We start from the raw sequence: 21,315 nt of genomic DNA, 5'->3' as shown, positions 1-21,315 counted from the left end.
ATGGCGTGTGCTACACCAAAAATCTCACTACAGTCAAGGACTGCATCAAGGATTGCACAGAGATTTCTGGTGTAGGAAACACCACAGCTCATAGTAAATTAGACTAGTTGTGGCATGCCACTAGGTCTTACCATTTTGATAAATCAAGCCATTGTTTCTTCATTTTGCAAATAACAAACCCCTTACTGATTTCAAAACTTTATTTAGTTGGCTTGAGGAAAAGCTGTAGGTTCTTCATTTAGCCAACAAAAAAGCTCTTGCTGGGTGAAAAAGCCACATCTACAGTGGGGCAAAAAAGTATTTAGTCAGTCAGCAATAGTGCAAGTTCCACCACTTAAAAAGATGAGAGGCGTCTGTAATTTACATCATAGGTAGACCTCAACTATGGGAGACAAACTGAGAAAAAAAAATCCAGAAAATCACATTGTCTGTTTTTTAATCATTTTTTTTTTGCATATTATGGTGGAAAATAAGTATTTGGTCAGAAACAAACAATCAAGATTTCTGGCTCTCACAGACCTGTAACTTCTTCTTTAAGAGTCTCCTCTTTCCTCCACTCATTACCTGTAGTAATGGCACTTATTTAAACTTGTTATCAGTATGAAAAGACACCTGTGCACACCCTCAAACAGTCTGACTCCAAACTCCACTGTGGTGAAGACCAAAGAGCTGTCAAAGGACACCAGAAACAAAATTGTAGCCCTGCACCAGGCTGGGAAGACTGAATCTGCAATAGCCAACCAGCTTGGAGTGAAGAAATCAACAGTGGGAGCAATAATTAGAAAATGGAAGACATACAAGACCACTGATAATCTCCCTCGATCTGGGGCTCCACGCAAAATCCCACCCCGTGGGGTCAGAATGATCACAAGAATGGTGAGCAAAAATCCCAGAACCACGCGGGGGGACCTAGTGAATGAACTGCAGAGAGCTGGGACCAATGTAACAAGGCCTACCATAAGTAACACACTACGCCACCATGGACTCAGATCCTGCAGTGCCAGACGTGTCCCACTGCTTAAGCCAGTACATGTCCGGGCCCGTCTGAAGTTTGCTAGAGAGCATTTGGATGATCCAGAGGAGTTTTGGGAGAATGTCCTATGGTCTGATGAAACCAAACTGGAACTGTTTGGTAGAAATACAACTTGTCGTGTTTGGAGGAAAAAGAATACTGAGTTGCATCCATCAAACACCATACCTACTGTAAAGCATGGTGGTGGAAACATCATGCTTTGGGGCGGTTTCTCTGCAAAGGGGCCCGGACGACTGATCCGGGTACATGAAAGAATGAATGGGGCCATGTATCGTGAGATTTTGAGTGCAAACCTCCTTCCATCAGCTAGGGCATTGAAGATGAAACGTGGCTGGGTCTTTCAACATGACAATGATCCAAAGCACACCGCCAGGGCAACGAAGGAGTGGCTTCGTAAGAAGCATTTCAAGGTCCTGGAGTGGCCAAGCCAGTCTCCAGATCTCAACCCTATAGAAAACCTCTGGAGGGAGTTGAAAGTCTGTGTTGCCAAGCGAAAAGCCACAAACATTACTGCTCTAGAGGAGATCTGCATGGAGGAATGGGCCAACATACCAACAACAGTGTGTGGCTACCTTGTGAAGACTTACAGAAAATGTTTGACCTCTGTCATTGCCAACAAAGGATATATTACAAAGTATTGAGATGAAATTTTGTTTCTGACCAAATACTTATTTTCCACCATAATATGCAAATAAAATGTTAAAAAAACAGACAATGTGATTTTCTGGATTTTTTTTTCTCAGTTTGTCTCCCATAGTTGAGGTCTACCTATGATGTAAATTACAGACGCCTCTTATCTTTTTAAGTGGTGGAACTTGCACTATTGCTGACTGACTAAATACTTTTTTACCCCACTGTATGTGAACTTCCTTTGCATACATACAAAACAACAGGAAGGCTGGAATTCACTCTGGAAAAGGAATATTTTGGGGGATTATTTTCTAATCTAAAAAGTCTAAAAAATCTGTTAGTGAGTGTGTTGTTAGTATGTTGGTTACTTCCGTTTACCATCAGGTAACATATGGCAAGATGTATTGAGGTCATTTTGAAATTGTTAATTCTTTGTTTGCATCAAAGAATTTGAAAGTGGTAGGAAATTGAGTGTTATATGTCTTGTATGAAAAATTAAAGTCTTAGCAGCAAAGATAATATGTCTGGAAATTCAAATTTGCCATTCTAAAAAGCCACTATATATCTGGAAAAGAAAGAAAAAAAAAGTGAGAAGTGACCCCCACCTTTTATACTGCCTGTGATACCTCCCAATGGCTGACTGTGCTAAACCATGTAATGTGATAGCTGCAGAGCATTATCCCAAAGTCAACGTGGCTTTGGTGCTTTCTGAGTAAGTATGTGAAGTGGTGCCAAATATTTTTCGGGGCAGCATACATCGCAAATCTAATCACAGAGTATTCAATTTGCTGAAACCTTAGAATTTCAGAAAATTCAGCTCAAAGTCAATCCTTCATTGCTAGATCCTTCCATTGCTTAGCAGTGCTCGTAATTTGTGCAAATCACATTTTGGAATTAAATTGCTGTTCTAAAGATATGGTCCATACTGTTATACGAAGTAGTAGACAAGATATTTGCATAGTTTATGCACACTGATGCATAAACTCTGAGTATAGGTACAGATATACATAAAGAGCTTTTAAAGATTAATACTCGTGCTTCTAGCACCAATTGTAGGGTTTCTGCTCACACGGTTGCATTTGAGGTAGGCACAGGTGGTGGTTTCAGTTAAATATCCAGGCTGGTTTATTAAAGGTACCGTCACATTTAGCGACGCTGCAGCGATCTAGACAACGATGCCGATCGCTGCAGCGTCGCTGTGTGGTCGCTGGAGAGCTGTCACACAGACAGCTCTCCAGCGACCAACGATTCCGAAGTCCCCGGGTAGCCAGGGTAAACATCGGGTTACTAAGCACAGGGCCGCGCTTAGCAACCCGATGTTTACTCTGGTTACCAGTGTAAATGTAAAAAAAACAAACACTACATACTTACATTCCGGTGTCTGTCGCGTCCCCCGCCATTCTGCTTCCCTGCACTGTAAGTGCCGGCCGTAAAGCAGAGCGGTGACGTCACCGCTGTGCTCTGCTTTACGGCCAGCCGGCGCTGACAGTGCAGGGAAGCAGAACGCCGGGGGACACGACAGACACCGGAATGTAAGTATGTAGTGTTTTTTTTTTTTTACATTTACACTGGTAACCAGGGTAAATATCGAGTTACTAAGCGCGGCCCTGCGCTTAGTAACCCGATGTTTACCCTGGTTACCAGTGAAGACATCGCTGAATCGGCGTCACACACGCCGATTCAGCGATGTCTGTGGGAGATCCAGCAACAAAATAAAGTTCTGGCCTTTCTGCTCCGACCAACGATGTCACAGCAGGATCCTGATCGCTGCTGCGTGTCAAACACAACAATATCGCTATCCAGGATGCTGCAACGTCACGGATCGCTATTGATATTGTTGTTAAGTTGTTCAGTGTGACGGTACCTTAAGACTTCATAAACTACTCAGGAAACCAAAGACAAAGACAGCACTATTTGGTACAAAGTGATAACACAAAGTAAATAGTCCATGCAGTACTAAGGGTTTACTTGCTGGAGGTCTACACACCTCCAGTCACAGACACTGAATGAGACAACTGGTCTCCTTTTTATCAGCAATACTACATGCCTGAGGTAGGTATATGTGTGCAGCCAGTCTCACCCATCTATTTCACTGTGTAAGAGCTATTTGACCAAGAAGGAGAGTGATGGGGTGCTACGCCAGATGACTTGGCCTCCACAGTCACCAGACCTGAACTTAATCGAGATGGTTTGAGGTGAGCTGGACCGCAGAGTGAAGGCAGAAGGGCAAACAAGCGCTAATCATCTCTGGGAACTCCTTCAAGATTGTTGGAAGACCATTCCCGGTGACTACCTCTTGAAGCTCATCAAGAGAATGCCAAGAGTGTACAAAGCAGTCATGAAAGCAAAGGGTGGCTACTTTGAAGAACTTAGAATATGAGACATAATTTCAGTTGTTTCACACTTTTTTGTTAAGTATGTAATTCCACATGTGTTAATTCATAGTTTTGATGCCTTCAGTGTGAATGTACAATTTTCATAGTCATGAAAATGCAGAAAAATCTTTAAATGAGAAGGTGTGTCCAAACTTTTGGTCTGTACTGTATATACAGTATCTACAATTGCTGTATTTTTTATAGTTCATAGCTCAGAATGTTTTGAAAATCATTATATCTTGCTATAGACACTAGAAAATTAATATGTACATACCTTATTTTTAATGTTCAATTGTTATTTATGGTTAATACTCATCATTAGACTCATTATTACAGTAGATGTCGGAGCTTCACAAAAGAAATGTTGAAGGTGCGCCTCAGTGTCCTACTTTTCAAATCCCAGTAGATTGCACCATATGATAATCTTTAAACATAACAGTTGTTTTTGCAACTGTGCAAGAAAGAAATGCTAGAATTTTACACTACAAAATAGGCTTAGATCACAGCATCGAGTAATCAGTGGTGGAATTAAAAACTGTTGAACAATAAAAGCAGTGATGTTTAAGCAAAATCCATAATCATCAAGCAAAGTTTCTTAATTTGCTTAAATAATTCATGGTGAAGTAATTTTTTATAGCTTATTTTACATGTAGCAGTTTTCAAATATTGACTATATTATTAGTTTAATGTGAAAATAGAGTTACAATAGGTTAGTATACAAGAAGTTAATATTCAAGACATTATTGTAATTGTGCAGTTCATATAAATGCCCGTATCTCCCCCAATAAAATTGGATAGAGTCTGTCAGCAGGTATTTGCTCGCTCATTTGAGAGTAGCATAATGCAGGTATAACACAATCAGAGTTTATAGATTTAGAATACAGCAGAGAGGAGGCAGTGCTGGGTAAGGAAAAGAGCTGTAGTGACAGAGGCTTCAGATTTACAATAGCTCTTCAGCTTTATTGGCATATCAATTCAAAAGCTGATTTTTCAGAAATGGAGGAATGAACTGACCATGTAAAGGTAATGCTGGACTTTCTTTGAAAGAGCTAAATATGCATATAAATAGTTTAGGGTGTGAAATCCTGATGATAGACTACCTTTAAGAAAGCTGTAGACTGATGACTACTATGATGAACATAACCCTTTAAAGAGAACCTGTCACCTGAATTTGGCGGGACTGGTTTTGGGTCATATGGGCGGAGTTTTCGGGTGTTTCCAAGGCAAGATTGCTTTGCGCAGGCGTGTACTATGGAGGACAGAGAATGATCTTAAAGGAAAGGGTGAATTAAACACCCGAAAACTCCGCCCATATGACCCAAAACCAGTCCCGCCAAATTCAGGTGACAGAGTCCCTTTAAGGACTCATTCATGATCAAACCTATCTTTAAATTCTGACGTGTGTCATTTTATGTGATCATAACTCTGGAATGATTGTACGTATCATAAAGATTCTGCATATATTTTTTCGTGACACATTGTACTTTATGACATCGGTAAATTTAGGTAACTACAATTTTCATTTATTTTTTAAATAACCGGACACTGAGTAAAAATGTAGAAAAAATTACAATTTTCATATTTTTAATTTTTATGCCTTATACCAGATAATCACAGCAAGTAAAATAGTAGATGAGTAATATCTTCTATATGTCTACTTTATGTTATCCTTACTTTTCCAGTGATCTTTCAGTTTGTAAAAATGTTGGAATGGTTAAAATCTTGGCAGCAAATTCACATTTTATAAAGGAAACTTACAAATCCTATGTTTTTTTTCGCACCAGGTTTGAAGTGACCTTTACAGAAATAAAACACAAAAAGTGATACCATGGTAAAAACTATATCTCTAAAAATATCCAAAACTGCTGTCAAAAAGTTTGCTAACCCTTAAATTTCTTCACAAGAATTAATATAAAGTTGTAAAAGAAAAAATGAAAAATTTCATTTTTTATTTAGCAATTTCTTCCAAATGTGGCAATACTCCATATGTGGTCGAAAACTACTATTTTGGCATGAGACAAGGCTGGAAATTTTGGCAGGAAGAAGTTGTGGACACCATGCCATGTCACATATGCAGAGCTCGTGAGATGCCAAAACAGCAGTAACTGACTAGTCATTGTAGTACAGTGCCTTGCGAAAGTATTCGGCCCCCTGGAACTTTTCAACTTTTTCCCACATATCATGATTCAAACATAAAGATACCAAATGTAAATTTTTGGTAAAGAATCAACAGCAAGTGGAACACAATTGTGAAGTTGAACGAAATTTATTGGTTATTTTACATTTTTGTGGAAAATCAAAAACTGAAAAGTGGGGCGTGCAATATTATTAGGCCCCTTTACTTTTAGTGCAGCAAACTCACTCCAGAAGTTCATTGTGGATCTCTGAATGATCCAATGTAGTCCTAAATGCCTAATGATGATAAATATAATCCACCTGTGTGTAATCAAGTCTCCATATAAATGCACCTGCTCTGTGATAGTCTCAGGGTTCTGTTTGAAAGCATCATGAAGACCAAGGAACACAACAGGCAGGTCCGTGATACTGGTGTGGAGAAGTTTAAAGGCAGATTTGGATACAAAATGATTTTCAAAACTTTAAACATCCCAAGGAGCACTGTGCAAGTGATCATATTGAAATGGAAGGAGTATGATACCTCTGCAAATCTAACATGACCTGGCCGTCCCTCTAAACTTTCATCTCAAGCAAGGAGAAGACTAATCATAAATGCAGTCAAGAGGCCCATGATCCCTCAGGGTGAACTGCAGAGATCTACAGCTGAGGTGGGACAGTCTGTCCATAGGACAACAATCAGTCGTACCCTGCACAAATCTGGCCTTTATGGAAGAGTCGCAAGAAGAAAGCCATTTCTCAAAGATATCTATAAAAAGTGTTGTTTAAAGTTTGCAACAAGCCACCTGTGAGATACACCAAACATGTGGAAGAAGGTGCTCTGGTCAGATGAAACCAAAATTTAACTTTTTGGCAACAATACCAAATGATATGTTTGTCATAAAGGCAACACAGCTCATCACCCTTAACACACCATCCCCACTGTCAAACATGGTGGTGGCAGCATCATGGTTTGGGCCTGCTTTTCTTCAGCAGGGACAGGGAAGATGGTTAAAATTGATGGGAAGATGGATGGAGCCAAATACAGGACCATTCTTGAAGAATACCTGTTGGAGTCTGCAAAAGACCTTAGACTGGGACAGAGATTTGGGTTCCAATAAGACGATGATCCCAAACATAAAACAAAATCTACAATGGAATGGTTCACAAATAAACATATCCAGGCGTTAGAATGGCCAAGTCAAAGTCCAGACCTCAATCCAATCAAGAATCTGTGGAAAGAGCTGAAAACTGCTGTTCACAAACGATCTCCATCAGACCTCACTGAGCTCGAGCTGGTTGCCGAGGAAGAATGGGCAAGAATTTCAGTCTCTCAATGTACAAAACTTATAGAGACATACCCCAAGCAACGTGCAGCTGTAATTGCAGCAAAAGGTGGGGCAACAAAGTATTAAGTTAAAGGGGCTGAATAATATTGCACGCCCCAATTTTCAGTTTTTGATTTTCCACAAAAATGTAAAATAACCAATAAATTTCGTTCAACTTCAAAATTGTGTTCCACTTGTTGATTCTTCATCAAAAATTTACATTTGGTATCTTTATGTTTGAAGCATGATATGTGGGAAAAGGTTGAAAAGTTCCAGGGGGCCGAATACTTTCCCAAGGCACTGTAGGTGCTGTGAGCCTTTATAACCCACAGGTACTATGCAGAATTTTATAAGAATAGGCACCGAAAAAAAAAATATTATGTTTTTTTACACTAAAATGTGGCTTTAGCCTAATTTTTTTCTAACAATAGGTATTAGGAGAAAGTGGATCTTATAATGTATCATATAATTTCTCCTGAACAAAGCTAGAAAGGCTGGATGCAACTTTTTGGGTTTACAGTTGGGCTTGAATGTTCAGGAGTTTTATCTTACTTTTGGAGTTCAAATTTGACTGGAAAACTATATACATTTTTGCCACAAAAAGATTATATTGGCACATTTTTAATTTTTTTAAGGGGTAAAGGGTAAAAATGAACCAGACTGTTACATATTTCTCCTCAATGATGTCATAAATGATATATGGTGAGAAGCAACTCATTGGCTACACAGCAGGACTTTGAAGGAAAATTGTACTACTTGACTCTTGGAGAGACTTTGCTGGAAATAGATGGCAGTGCCATTTTTAAGGTGCCAAAAAAATCAGAAAAGTAAAAAAAAAAACTCAATTTTGTAAGTACACCTCTCAGAGAATTCATCTATGAGTGCAGCAACTATTGTGGTCTCACGGGTGTTTTCCAGAAAAAAGTATGGATAGGATGAACCATAGTAAATATTGCAAAAATGCCAGCTTATTGCCCATACTTTGTTCCTAGCTTGTGCTTCTGGAGGCACCATACCTTATAAAGTGTTGAGTGGGATCTTCTAGATATAGTAATGCCGTACATGTGAACTCTTACTTATATTTAAAGTTTTTGAGTCTCTCAACAAATGCCACCACCTTTATCTTTTCTTATACTGCAGTCCACAAACATCTTTATGGTCTTCTGACACCTTTGTACACTTCCCAAAAATACCATTTGAAATGCTGTATTTGTGCAATGTCTGGTCCAATGGGCGTCATCGCTGCTGCATCTGTGCCTTTTCTCTACTCCTAATCATCGTCCTCTAGCTCTGATTGAAGTTACTGACAAATCCTGAGTCATCCACATAGCGCAATGTAGTTTCACACGTGTAGTAGCATAGTAGCCCTGAGCAGGTGCACTTTCCCTTTAGTTACCGGAGACAAATTTATGTATTTTGGCAGGTAGTGATGTAGTTTGTGCTGCTCATAGTATGGCAAAGCAGAGTGTGCCTGCAAAGTCCAAGGATGCTACTGCGCAGGCATGAAATTTCATTGTGCCATGAAGATGACACGGGATGGCATCATCAACATCAATCAGAGTTGAAGGACAGCGATTAAGAGCAGAAAAGAGGCACAAAAATGCTACAGCAATATTGCCCATCGGACCACACCATCCTCATTTATATACAGTGCAACAGCATTTCAAAGGTTATTTTTCGTGTATACAGGGGGAGTAAGGTTACAATATACCCTTTAGTGGAATGCAGCACAGTAGAATATAAAGGTGATGGAATTTATTGAGCTGAATCAAAAACTTGTGACAGATTCCTTTGAACAAACTTTGTGGCTCAGCAGGTTGGGAAGAAAAGTATTTGAATTTGAGAGCATAAATTTTGCTGGATTTTTTATTTCACAGAAGCCATGACGCTTTCCAGAGCCTTTGTGCTACCATTAATGTGAAAATCTCCAATTTATCCATTGACAGATTAGATGTTTTTATTGGTAGCATTTTTATGTGCATAAGAAATAGATTTATACTTAAAGCATGGTTCACAATTTTGCAGTGCTATATACAGTACTTAGCAATTACCATAACTCGGAGTTCAAACAAATCAGATTTAAACAAAATCCACATAGCAACCATTCGCTATAAGGAGGCAGAAGGAGTCTCCTTGGATTCTGTTTGACCTTGCTTACTGTGGTATCCATCCTTTTAATAGTGCTCAAAAATGCAGTCGAACACACTTTTTTTCTGCAAAAAAGCTTTAAAAGATGAACAATGCTTGAACAGTCACCAAACAGAGTCCAAGCTAACTTCAGCAGACTTATTATAGTGAATTGTTCAGTCAGAGGTTTTATCTGAGTCACAGTTTTTGAGGTTGAAGCAGAAACCCCAAGTTAAGTTATCAGCATAGGGCACAGGATAATTGTGAATTGACACTTATTTTGATTTTTGGGAGTCAAAATGAACAAAAAAAACTGCCGTTTAAGAACTGATTTATTTTATTAGTATTAGGTTTTGTACGCCGTTCACCATATGGCAGGAGTGGACAATTAATTTTCCAGAGGGGCCACATGAAAGACTGTGACGGTTGTGGAGGGCCGAACCAATAGGCTGAAAATAATTCAGCTCAATATCACTTAACATTGGGCACAAAAAAGTATGCTGACATTCCTCTATATACAGTATGAGCTCACACAAAACCCTGGTATATAGTGAATGAGCCCACATATTGCCTCCTATATACAGTATGAGCCACAACAAAGCCTCCCCTATACAGCATGAACATCCATACAGCCTTCAATTTAATACATGAACCACCACATAGCCTCTTATATACAGTACATCATGATCCTCCACATATCCTACTATATACAGCATGGGCCCCCACAAAGCATTCTATTTACAGCATGAGCCTCCACATAGACTCCCATGTAAGAAGTGTGAGCCCTACATAGCCTCCCATTTGTACAGGGAGAGTCCCACATAGCCTCCCATACATACAGTATTCACCCCGCATAGCCTCCGTATATAAGTGTTAGCCCCACATAGTCTTCATATATACAGTGAGTGCAACATAGCCTCCCATATAATCATTATGAGGCATACATAGCCTCCAATATATTCCGTGGTAGCCCCACATAGCCTCCTATAGCCAGTGTGAACCCCATATAACCTCTTTATATACAATGTGAGCCCATTATAACCTTTGTTTATTCAGTGTAAGCCCCATATAGCCTCAGTATGTACAGTATAAGCCCCATATATTCTCTGTATATTCAGTGTGAACCCCATTTAGCATTCTATATGCAGCATGAGCCTCCCTTATAGGAGTGTTGATACGGTCTTTAAAAAAGCAGGGTCTCAATTGTAATGCCTGTGCCCTACAGTCACACACAAACCCCACATGCAAGTCCCACCAAGGACAACATCTGCAAGGAGTTTGTATGTTCTCTCCATGTTTGCGTGTGTTTCCTCTCAAGCTTTTTTAAGAAAATAGAAAGACATGGTGGGTATAAACATACCAAACACAACATCAATAATAACCTACCACAAGAAAAATCATCTAAATTGATTGACCATAAAAATGTCTTAAATTTGTCTTAACATGTGCTGACACAAGATCAAATGGAGGCTTTGGTCTACGGCTTCAACTTTGCACATGAAAAAAAAAGTGATTTGTTTGGTACATTACTTGATTCGCTTGCAATCTTACCATCAAAAAAATTTTTTTTTTAGACAAGATCATGAAAGCTGGGATTCTAGTATTTTTCAAATTGATAATGAATACAATGATATCACTCATGTGCCTGCAGGATCTACAATGCTACAACAGCTCCCAAAAAAATCCTTTTTACCCCGCTATCTGGTTGTATGGATCGATTCCGGGAAACTATAGAGAGATAAAAAAATGGATTTGAATACTAAAATACAGTATGATAAGCCCACTTCAATCTTTCTCTCTCATAATCCACAGCATTGCAAGAACTTTGCAAGAAAAAGGCATGAATGATATAACCATTAAAATATCAGACAAATAAGGTGTGGTCGCTGTGATGGATTCTGACCAATACAGGACACAAATTGCAACGATGCTGGTTAATATAAAAAACTGAAACATAATCCCACTGCTAAGTTCCTAAAGTATATCAATATCATAATTGAAGAAGGTTTCTCCTTAGGAATATTTAAAATCAAAGGGGGACTATTTGATAGCAGAACATCCGAGCTTACCAATCATTTACGCCCATTGGAAAATTCATAAAGCAGGTAATTTGACATCTATGAGACCTATTGTTTCAGGTAATGGATCCATCGCAGAACATCTGAGTGATTGGTTAGACTCACTGTTACAACCACTTTCATGGAGATCCCCTGGCTTCCTGAAAGACTCCAAAGATGTTCTTAACCAATTTACCAACATTATTTGGTTGAAAGATTTGTTTGTGGATGAGCTGTGATGCTATTTCACTATATATGTTGATCCCTCATGTTGTTGCTATTCAAGCTTTAGGCTACGTTTACATTTGCGTTGTTGGGCATTGCGTCGGCAACGCAGCGCCCAACGCATGCAAAACGCATGCAAAAACGCATTGTTTTGTGGCGCATGTGTCCATTTTTGGCTTGATTTTGGATGCCAAAAAAATGCAACATGCAGCGTCCTCTGCGCCCTGACGCTTGCGCCAAAAATGACGCATGCGTCACAAAACGCAAGACAACGCATGTCCATGCGCCTCCATGTTAAACATAGGGGCGCATGACTCATGCGTCGCCGCGGTTGCACCCGACGCAACGCAAATGTGAACATAGCCTTAGAATAAAATATTTCTAAACATGGTAATTATTAGTCAGATCTACAGTATGTTCATTTGGTATTCACATTACTCAATTACTCGTGACACATCCATATTACATCTTTTTTATAGATTTACAACTCAGAGGTATTCTTCATTCCATCATCCACACCTCTACCCTTTCTAAGGCTATGTCAGGAAACACCATTCTTCATGCCCAAATCAGCCATCCTAAACTTACGATTAAGTCTATCTCGCTGGGAGAATTTACACAAATCAAGAGAAATTGCAGTGATAAAAGTAATCTGGTTGCAAAACTGAGTCTATCATATAATAAATTAAAAAAAGAGGATACCCTCAATGGATTTTAAATAGAGCGTGTAAATTGGTACAATATAAAGATCGCAAAGCTCTTATAAATCCTAATGAGGTATCCTTACAATCACTTAATGATAATGGCAAAATTGTAATAACATTGCAATACAGTCCGCAGTTTAAACATATCAAATTTATCATTCAGAAACAACTTCCCATCCTGTCTGAGGATTCTATTTTATCCGATTTATTGCAATCTAGTGCCAAATAGTAGCCAAAAAAGCCCTGACTTTGGGTAGACATCTCCGAGTCTATTTTAATCCCACACATAGCGTAAAACTTGGTTGGACATTCCAGGTTTTTATAGATGCAGCGGTGATTGCTGGAGGACGTGTCAACACTATGAAACTACACGTGTCTATAAGGACTCTAGTGGAACATCACAGTATAAAATTAAAAATTTCATAAATTGCAATTCTCATAATGTTGTGTACATTATCATGTACACCAATTGTAAAAAAAATTCATATGTGGGCTGTACTAGAAGAAATCTGAAACTTTTCTGATCATTTAACTTATATTCTTTGTTTCAGTAGTTCACACTGCAAGATTTCTCATGCGTCCAAGCACTTTTTGCCTCCTAGGTCATACTGCACGACTCGTTAAAGGGATGATTGTGACTTGTAGGATCGCTACTTCCAACAAGTGGCGCTATAGAGTTTAAGTCCTCTTTCTCTCTGAAGAGGTAATTTGCATATTATATTTCCCAGAGGAGCATTGCATGGAGAATAAGCCTCCTTACATTGACAAGCCAGAGCTGGTATGTCACTCTCCATGAGGAGAAACGTGGCCCATTAGCTCTCATCATCAACTACACACCAATTCCCTCCGTGTAGTAGGCATTGAAAAAGTTAGTAACCCTTTGAGGAGAGGATATGTTAAGAAATGTCTCTTAACTTGAGAGTTTTTTTTTATTTATAACCAAGGCATATGTTATCCAGAAGTTCTAAATTCAGGTAAGGAGATCATGTTTAACTATTGATAGTATGAACCTTTTTTTCTTTTGCAGTTTAATTTTACCATTTTTTATGAGTTTTTTTATTTTAAACATTTATTTGTCGGTGTTGGTTCTCACAACTAATCATGTTGGTTCTAACAAGTGATCGCTATGCAACAATTCTATTGGCTATGTCTATTTATGTAGACTCTCTTTTCCAATATGACATATCATATTTTCCGGTGTATAAGATGACTTTTTAACCCCTGAAAATCTTCTTAAATGTTGGGCGTCGTCTTATACGCCGGGTGTCGTCTTGCACGCCGGGTGCAGTCACCAATGTGTATGTGGTGGGTGGGGGGGAGTGGTCCTGATGACGAAGAGGGGGCGTCTCACAGGAAAGTGTGAGTGGAGTATCCCCCATTACCTCATTGCAGCTGCAGCGTGGGGTCTCTGTGCTGGGGAGCGGCGGCAGCTGCTCCTCTTTGTGCCGCGTGGGTGCTGTGCTGTGGGACGGCAGTTCCTCTTCGTGCAGAGTTGGGGCTCTATGCTGTGGGGTGGCGGCGGCGTTTCTTAGTGCAGAGTCGGGGCTCCTCCGGCATTTCCTCAAAGCCTGGAGGCCCCAGCAGCTCCATTGGTGCAATGCGGTGGCCTTCGGGAAAATGGCCGCTGGGGGGCGGCGCATGCTCAGATTCAGATCTCGTCCCTACAATGAGATAATGGGGATACTCCACTCACACTTTCCTGTGAGACGCCCCCTCTCTTCGTCATCAGGACCACTCCCCCCTCCAAAAGGCACATTAGTCACCGTCCCTATAAGACGACACATGGCATATAAGAAGACCCCCGACTTTGAAGAAGATTTTATATTTTAACTGGAAAAGTTGGGGGGTCATCTAATACGCCCAGTCGTCTTATACTCTGGAAAATACGGTAGCTTAGACAAAGAATGCCAGAATGCATTCAAAACGCCTTGCTCCGCATTGTGGATTTCTGTTTTTAATCTGCTGAAATAAAGTTTGGAATGAATACTCGGACCTTGAACCTTTCCTTTTCTTCTCTTTATTACTGTTTATCCACATGTGGTCACACGATTTCCCTGCTTCTGCTCACCTGGGACCGACAAAGTGAGCTAATTTGGAAGAACTGGATTTTTTTTTACAAATCTCACATACAAATGCCACCAATAACAACATCTGCAAGGAGCTTGTATGTTCTCTCCATGTTTGTGTGGGTTTCCTTCAAGGTTCCGGTTTCCTCCCACACTCTAGAGACATACTAATAGGGAAATTAGATTGTGAGCCCAAATGGGGACAGTGATATTAATGTCTGCAAAGCGCTGTGGAAATAATTGTGCTATAATGCTATAATTTAATAAAACATTATAAATAAATTAAAAAAAAACTATTATATGTTAGTTATACAGAAACCTCTAAGTTTGTCACAGCATTTGTTTGGTTAATTTCTATATAATGTTTTTCTATCTCAGGTGTATTATGATTTTAATTTAGCAATTGTCTAAAAATATCCAAATAATTACAGGGAAAAAAAGGTGCACTTGAATTTTGGCTATAATTTCTATTGTAAGAGTTTTGTAATTTTTTTGCAAAAATGTTTTATTTACATTTAATGTGAACATATAATTTGATGTTTAGCTTTCTATTCTGTTGCTTTCAAACATCCAACCGATTAGCAATGATCAAAGGAAAGAAGACAAATTAAGATTTGTGATAAGGAGGTGGAAGAACAAACAGATAAGCTTGTATCTGCCCTGCTGGAGACTGATAAATCAATAGGAAGTATGAATGCCATATCCAAGTTCATTTTATAAAAGAAAAAACATGAAAATATTATACCGCCCTCATAAAAATTACTCATGATGAGTCCTCGGTCAATCAAATTATAAAATTTGTAGTTTTGCCTTGTTCTTGAGGCTACTGGTTCAAAATACAATACAATATGAGGAAAAGGGGACATATTGAATCAATCTTCAAGAAATCAAAAATGTAGACCAGATGTTCATTATTACCTCAGAGTCATGGTCCTGAGTCTTTTTTGCATCATACACCACTTTCAAACAATTAGCCTAGTTTTTACTGAGTATTTGGTGAGTTTTTTTACCTCAGTATTTGTAAGCTAAAACCAGGACTGGGTGAAAATACAGAAGTAGTAATGTGTTTCTATTTCACATTTCCTCTGATTGTTTTCCCCTCCCCCCGGTTTTGACTTACAAAAACTGAGGTAAAATACTAACCACATACTGAACATTTGAGCGTGGCCTAAAAAATGCTTTTTTCCTCAAATATGAGTGGCAAAAAATAATTGTTACTTTTATTTGCCATGTACGAGGCAAGTAAACTGATGATCCCATCCAAATGCTACATTCGCATGCAGCATTTTTGCTGTATTTTTTTATGCATTTTTTTTATAGAAATTAAAAGCTGATTTTTACTATACCAGAAAAAGTTATGAGATTTCATTGACCTGAATGAACTTGCAAACTGTATCATCATTTTGCAGCATTTCTGCTGTGTTTTTCACCCATAGGATGCAGTGAGTAAGTTTAAAAATGCTGTAAGAGTGCAGCAAATTTTTTGTGGCATTTTTCTGCACCTTTTTAGCATTTTTTAAAGGTTTTTGTTTTCTAAAACTAACAGTTAATATTAACCATGTACTTTAAACAAATCCCACATAATCTGCACCAAAAACAGCTGCAAAAAAGACTTTTAAAACACAGCTTTTCTATTGCCAAGAGAGCAGGTGTTGACTGCAGGAAAAATACAGCAAAAACATTGTGTGTGAACATAGCCTTGGTGTTTATGTGCTGACATGTCATGCAGTAATGCATACACTACAGATCAAAAGTTTGGACACACCTTCTCATTTAAAGATTTTTCTGTATTTTCATGACTATGAAAATTGTACATTCACACTGAAGGCATCAAAACTATGAATTAACACATGTGGAATTCTATACTTAACAAAAAAGTGGGATTGAACTAAAAACATGGCTTATAGTCTAAGTTCTTCAAAGTAGCCACCTTTTGCTTTGATTACTGCTTTACACACTCTTGGCATTCTCTTGATGAGCTTCAAGATGTAGTCACTGGCAATGGTCTTCCAACAATCTTGAAGGAGTTCCCAGAGATGCTTAGCACTTGTTGGCCCTTTTGCCTTCACTCTGCGGTCCAGCTCAACCCAAACCATCTCGATTGGGTTCAGGTCTGGTGACTGTGGAGGCCAGGTCATCGGGCTTAGCACCCCATCACTCTCCTTCTTGGTCAAATAGCCCTTACACAGCCTGGAGGTGTGTTTGGGGTCATTGTCATGTTGAAAAATAAGTGATGGTCCAACTAAACGCAAACCGGATGGAATAGCATGCCACTGCAAGATGCTGTGATAGCCATGCTGGTTCAGTATGCCTCCAATTTTGAATAAATCCCCAACAGTGTCACCAGCAAAGCACCCCCACACCATCACACCTCCTCCTCCATGCTTCACAGTGGGAACCAGGCATGTAGAGTCCATCCGTTCACCTTTTCTGCGTCGCACAAAGACACGGTGGTTGGAACCAAAGATCTCAAATTTGGACTCATCAGACCAAAGCACAGATTTTCACTGGTCTAAAGTCCATTCCTTGTAATCTTTAGTACAAAGAAGTCTCTTCTGGTTGCTGCCTGTCCTTAGCAGTGGTTTCCTAGCAGCTATTTTACCATGAAGGCCTGCTACACAAAGTCTCCTCTTAACAGCTGTTGTACAGATGTGTCTGCTGCTAGAACTCTGTGTGGCTTGGTCTCTAATATGAGCTGCTGTTAACCTGCGATTTCTGAGGCTGGTGATTTGGATAAACTTATCCTCAGAAGCAGAGGTGACTCCTGCTCTTCCTTTCTTGGGGCGGTCCTCATGTGAGCCAGTTTCTAGCACTTGATGGTTTTTGCCACTGCACTTGGGGACACTTTTAAAGTTTTCCCAATTTTTGGGAATGACTGACCTTCATTTCTTAAAGTAATAGTGGCCACTCGTTTTTCTTTACTTAGCTGCTTTTTTTCTTGCCATATTACAAATTCTAACAGTCTTTTCAGTAGGACTATCAGCTGTGTATCCACCAGACTTTTGCACAACACAACCGATGGTCCCAACCCCACTTATAAGGCAAGAAATCCCACTTCTTAAACCTGACAGGGCACACCTGTGAAGTGAAAACCATTCCCGGTGACTACCTCTTAAAGCTCATCAAGAGAATGTCAAGAGTGTGCAAAGCAGTCATCAAAGCAAAAGGTGGCTACTTTAAAGAACCTAGAATATAAGACATAATTTCAGTTGTTTCACACTTTTTTGGTTAGTATATACAGTAATTCCACATGTGTTAATTCATAGTTTTGATGCCTTCAGTGTGAATGTACAATTTTCATATTCATGAAAATACAGAAAAATTTTTAAATGAGAAGGTTTGTCCAAATTTTTGATCTGTACTGTACATACAAAATCTGGTTACCGCTAGGGATGATTGAATAGCTTCAGATAAGAGCTTATCTGAATAGCTATATCGCTTACAGAATAGCTGCCCGGCACAGCAGCTGTGTGTATCACGTTTGTGTGACAGTTACAGCACATGCATGGATATCCTGTTTGTTGGTCTCTCCATGAATGTGTTGTGACTGTCACATAGCCGCTGCATCCCCGAACGGCTGATTATTGGGAGCACTCCAGGTATCCAGGCTACCAAGGCAGCTACTCAGTAAGCATCATACCTACTCAGGTAAGCTCTTATCTGAAGCTATTCGATCATTCCTAATTACAGCACTTAATTTCAGTAAAATTTGGTTGGACTTCGACAGGACAAATGTGTTAAATCAAACACACACAGAAGTAAAAAAAATGCTATATTACAGTTCCTTACATTCTGAAGGCTGTACTTTAATTTGAGTAGATTGATTTGCGAAGGATTGTGTTTGAGTCGAATTTCCTGAAATTTGCTGTTTCACGCAAATACAAACACTATGAGCTTCAATTTGCAGTTGGGAAAAAAACTTGCCCTTCACCATTTCTCACGCTGCTGAAGTATCAGAGAACAGACTAATGTTTTTTGTGTGTCTGTGTGGACTTCCCCTTACAGCCATGCAGCAATGATATCTTACAGGTTATCATACCTTGCACAGCAGTGGTCAGTACTAGTGATGAGCGAATATACTCGTTACTCGAGATTTCCCGAGCACGCTCGGGTGACCTCTGAGTGTTTTTTAGTGCTCGGAGATTAAGTTTTCTTTACCGCAGCTGAATGATTTATATCTGTTAGCCAGCATAAGTACATGTGGGGGTTGCCTGGTTGCTAAGGAATCTCCACATGTAATCAAGCTGGCTAAGAGATGCAAATCGTTTAGCTGAGGTGAGAAAAACTAAATCTCCGAGCACTAAAAAATACTTGAAGGTCACCCGAGCGTGCTTGGGAAATCTCGAGTAACGAGTATATTCGCTCATCACTAGTCAGTACCTGCGCCATCACAAATCACTGGTTCCCAGTTGAGCACAGTTTGTCAGTCATTTCCCATCTCCAGAGTGATTGTGTAAGGCTAGGTTCAGATTGCGTTAGAGCAATCCATTTAGCGCTAAGCGCTAGCGGGTTGCGCTAACGCAATGTGATTTTCGGGGTCGCGTTTAACGTCCCCGCTAGCGCAGATCCCTGATCTGCGAGAGCGGGGAACGGACCTCGGGCGCGCCGCGGACGCTGCAAGCAGCGTCCGCGGTGCGCTACAAAACACCGGCACATCGCTAGCGCGTGCCGAACATGGCACGCGCTAGAGATGCGCGTTCCCATTGCCTTGAATGGGCGCGCTAACGGACGCGTTGCACGGCGTTAATTTCGCCGTGCAACTCTGTCCGTTAAACGCGATCCCATAACGCAATGGGAACCCAGCCTTAGTCTTTTTATCCTGTAGAGTATAAACTCTTAGGGAAGAGTCAGATGGCCATATTGTTCACATGAGGATTGCACCACAATGCTTGGACTGGCAGTAAGTTCTCCTGACCCAAACATGAGAGCTTGTATTTCAATGCAGTACAACCATTGCTTTGTGATCCCTGTCTTAAGTTATATGGCCGTCTGACTCTTTGTGGCTGTTGGGGTCCTCTCTTTCCTCTGTAGAGTGTAAGTTCTTCTGGTCAGTGATATCCTCTTTTTCTTGTAGTGTGTAAGCACTTATGGTCAGCAGAGTTCTCTCTTTCTGTCACTTGTCTCCTCCAATGAGTATTTTCTGTGTAATTACAAGCTTTGCAATATTGTAAAAATTAAATTTTTGGTGCACAATTCAGAGTTGGAGAATTTCAAAAGATCTGCTAGTCTCTATCTATAATACATTTGTGTGTAAGACCTCTAACCAAAATACTAAAATTTATTAGAGTTGCAATAAATAACGTCATGACTAGTGTTGAGCATTCCGATACCGCAAGTATCGGGTATCGGCCGATACTTGCGGTATCGGAATTCCGATACCGAGATCCAATACTTTTGTGGTATCGGGTATCGGTATCGGATCCATAGTGAGGTGTAAAATAAAGAATTAAAATAAAAAATATTGATATATTCACCTCTCCGGCGGCCCCTGGACATCACCGCGGGTAACCGGCAGGCTTCTTTGTTTAAAATGAGCGCGTTTAGGACCTGAGGAATGACGTCGCGGCTACTGATTGGTCGCGTGCCGCCCATGTGACCGCCATGCGACCAATCAGAAGCCGCGACGTCATTCTCAGGCACTAAACTCCTCATTCTAGGAATTTAGGACCTGAGGAATGATGTCGCGGCTTCTGATTGGTCGCGTGGCAGTCACATCAGAAGCCGCGACATCATTCCTCAGGTCCTAAACGCGCTCATTTTAAACAAAGAAGCCTGCCGGTTACCCGCGGTGATGTCCAGGGGCTGCCGGAGAGGTGAATATATCAATATTTTTTATTTTAATTCTTTATTTTACACATTAATATGGATCCCAGGGCCTGAAGGAGAGTTTCCTCTCCTTCAGACCCTGGGAACCATCAGGATACCTTCCGATACTTGGTGTCCCATTGACTTGTATTGGTATCGGATATCGGTATCGGCGATATCCGATACTTTTCGGGTATCGGCCGATACTATCCGATACCGATACTTTCAAGTATCAGACGGTATCGCTCAACACTAGTCATGACATAAATTAAATTGCTTGACGTGCCCATGCTTTTGTCTATGCTTATATAGACACAGCCCAAAATTACTCAATATACTGTACCAGTAGCTAGCACCGGGCCCTGTCACATGCAGGGGCCCACCGAGAGTCATTGCCACTTTTTGATGAGGCAGAACACCGAACAGGAGGAGAGCAGAAAAATGCCTGCTCTCCTGTCTGATGGAGATTCTGCAACTGCACGCTGTTAGCACAGTGAATTCTCCCTCCTGCACTGTACGATGCAGGCTTTACTGACCTGAGGAGCTTCTTCTGGGTTGCAGTTTGGTGCAAGATCGGATTGGCTCAGGCATGCTGGGCCCTAGTGCCTACGATGCATTTCTCTCAGATACTTCCTGGTCCTGCCTCAATGACAGCAGACTTGGTAAGTGCCATGTCATGGTCACTGGGGGGGTGAATGTGAGAGAATGGGGGTATTGTGAAGGAGGAGGGACAGGGCACTGGGGGCTGAATGTGAGAGGATGGGGGTATTGTGAGGGCTGAAATGGGGGAGAGGCGACAGGGCACTGGGGGGTGAATGTGTGGGGGAACAGAGCATTGTGGGGCTGCTTATTA

The sequence above is a fragment of the Ranitomeya imitator genome, chromosome 1, assembly GCF_032444005.1.
Source record: "Ranitomeya imitator isolate aRanImi1 chromosome 1, aRanImi1.pri, whole genome shotgun sequence".
Classification (NCBI taxonomy): Eukaryota; Metazoa; Chordata; class Amphibia; order Anura; family Dendrobatidae; genus Ranitomeya; species Ranitomeya imitator.
This window is presented reverse-complemented; position numbering follows the sequence as displayed.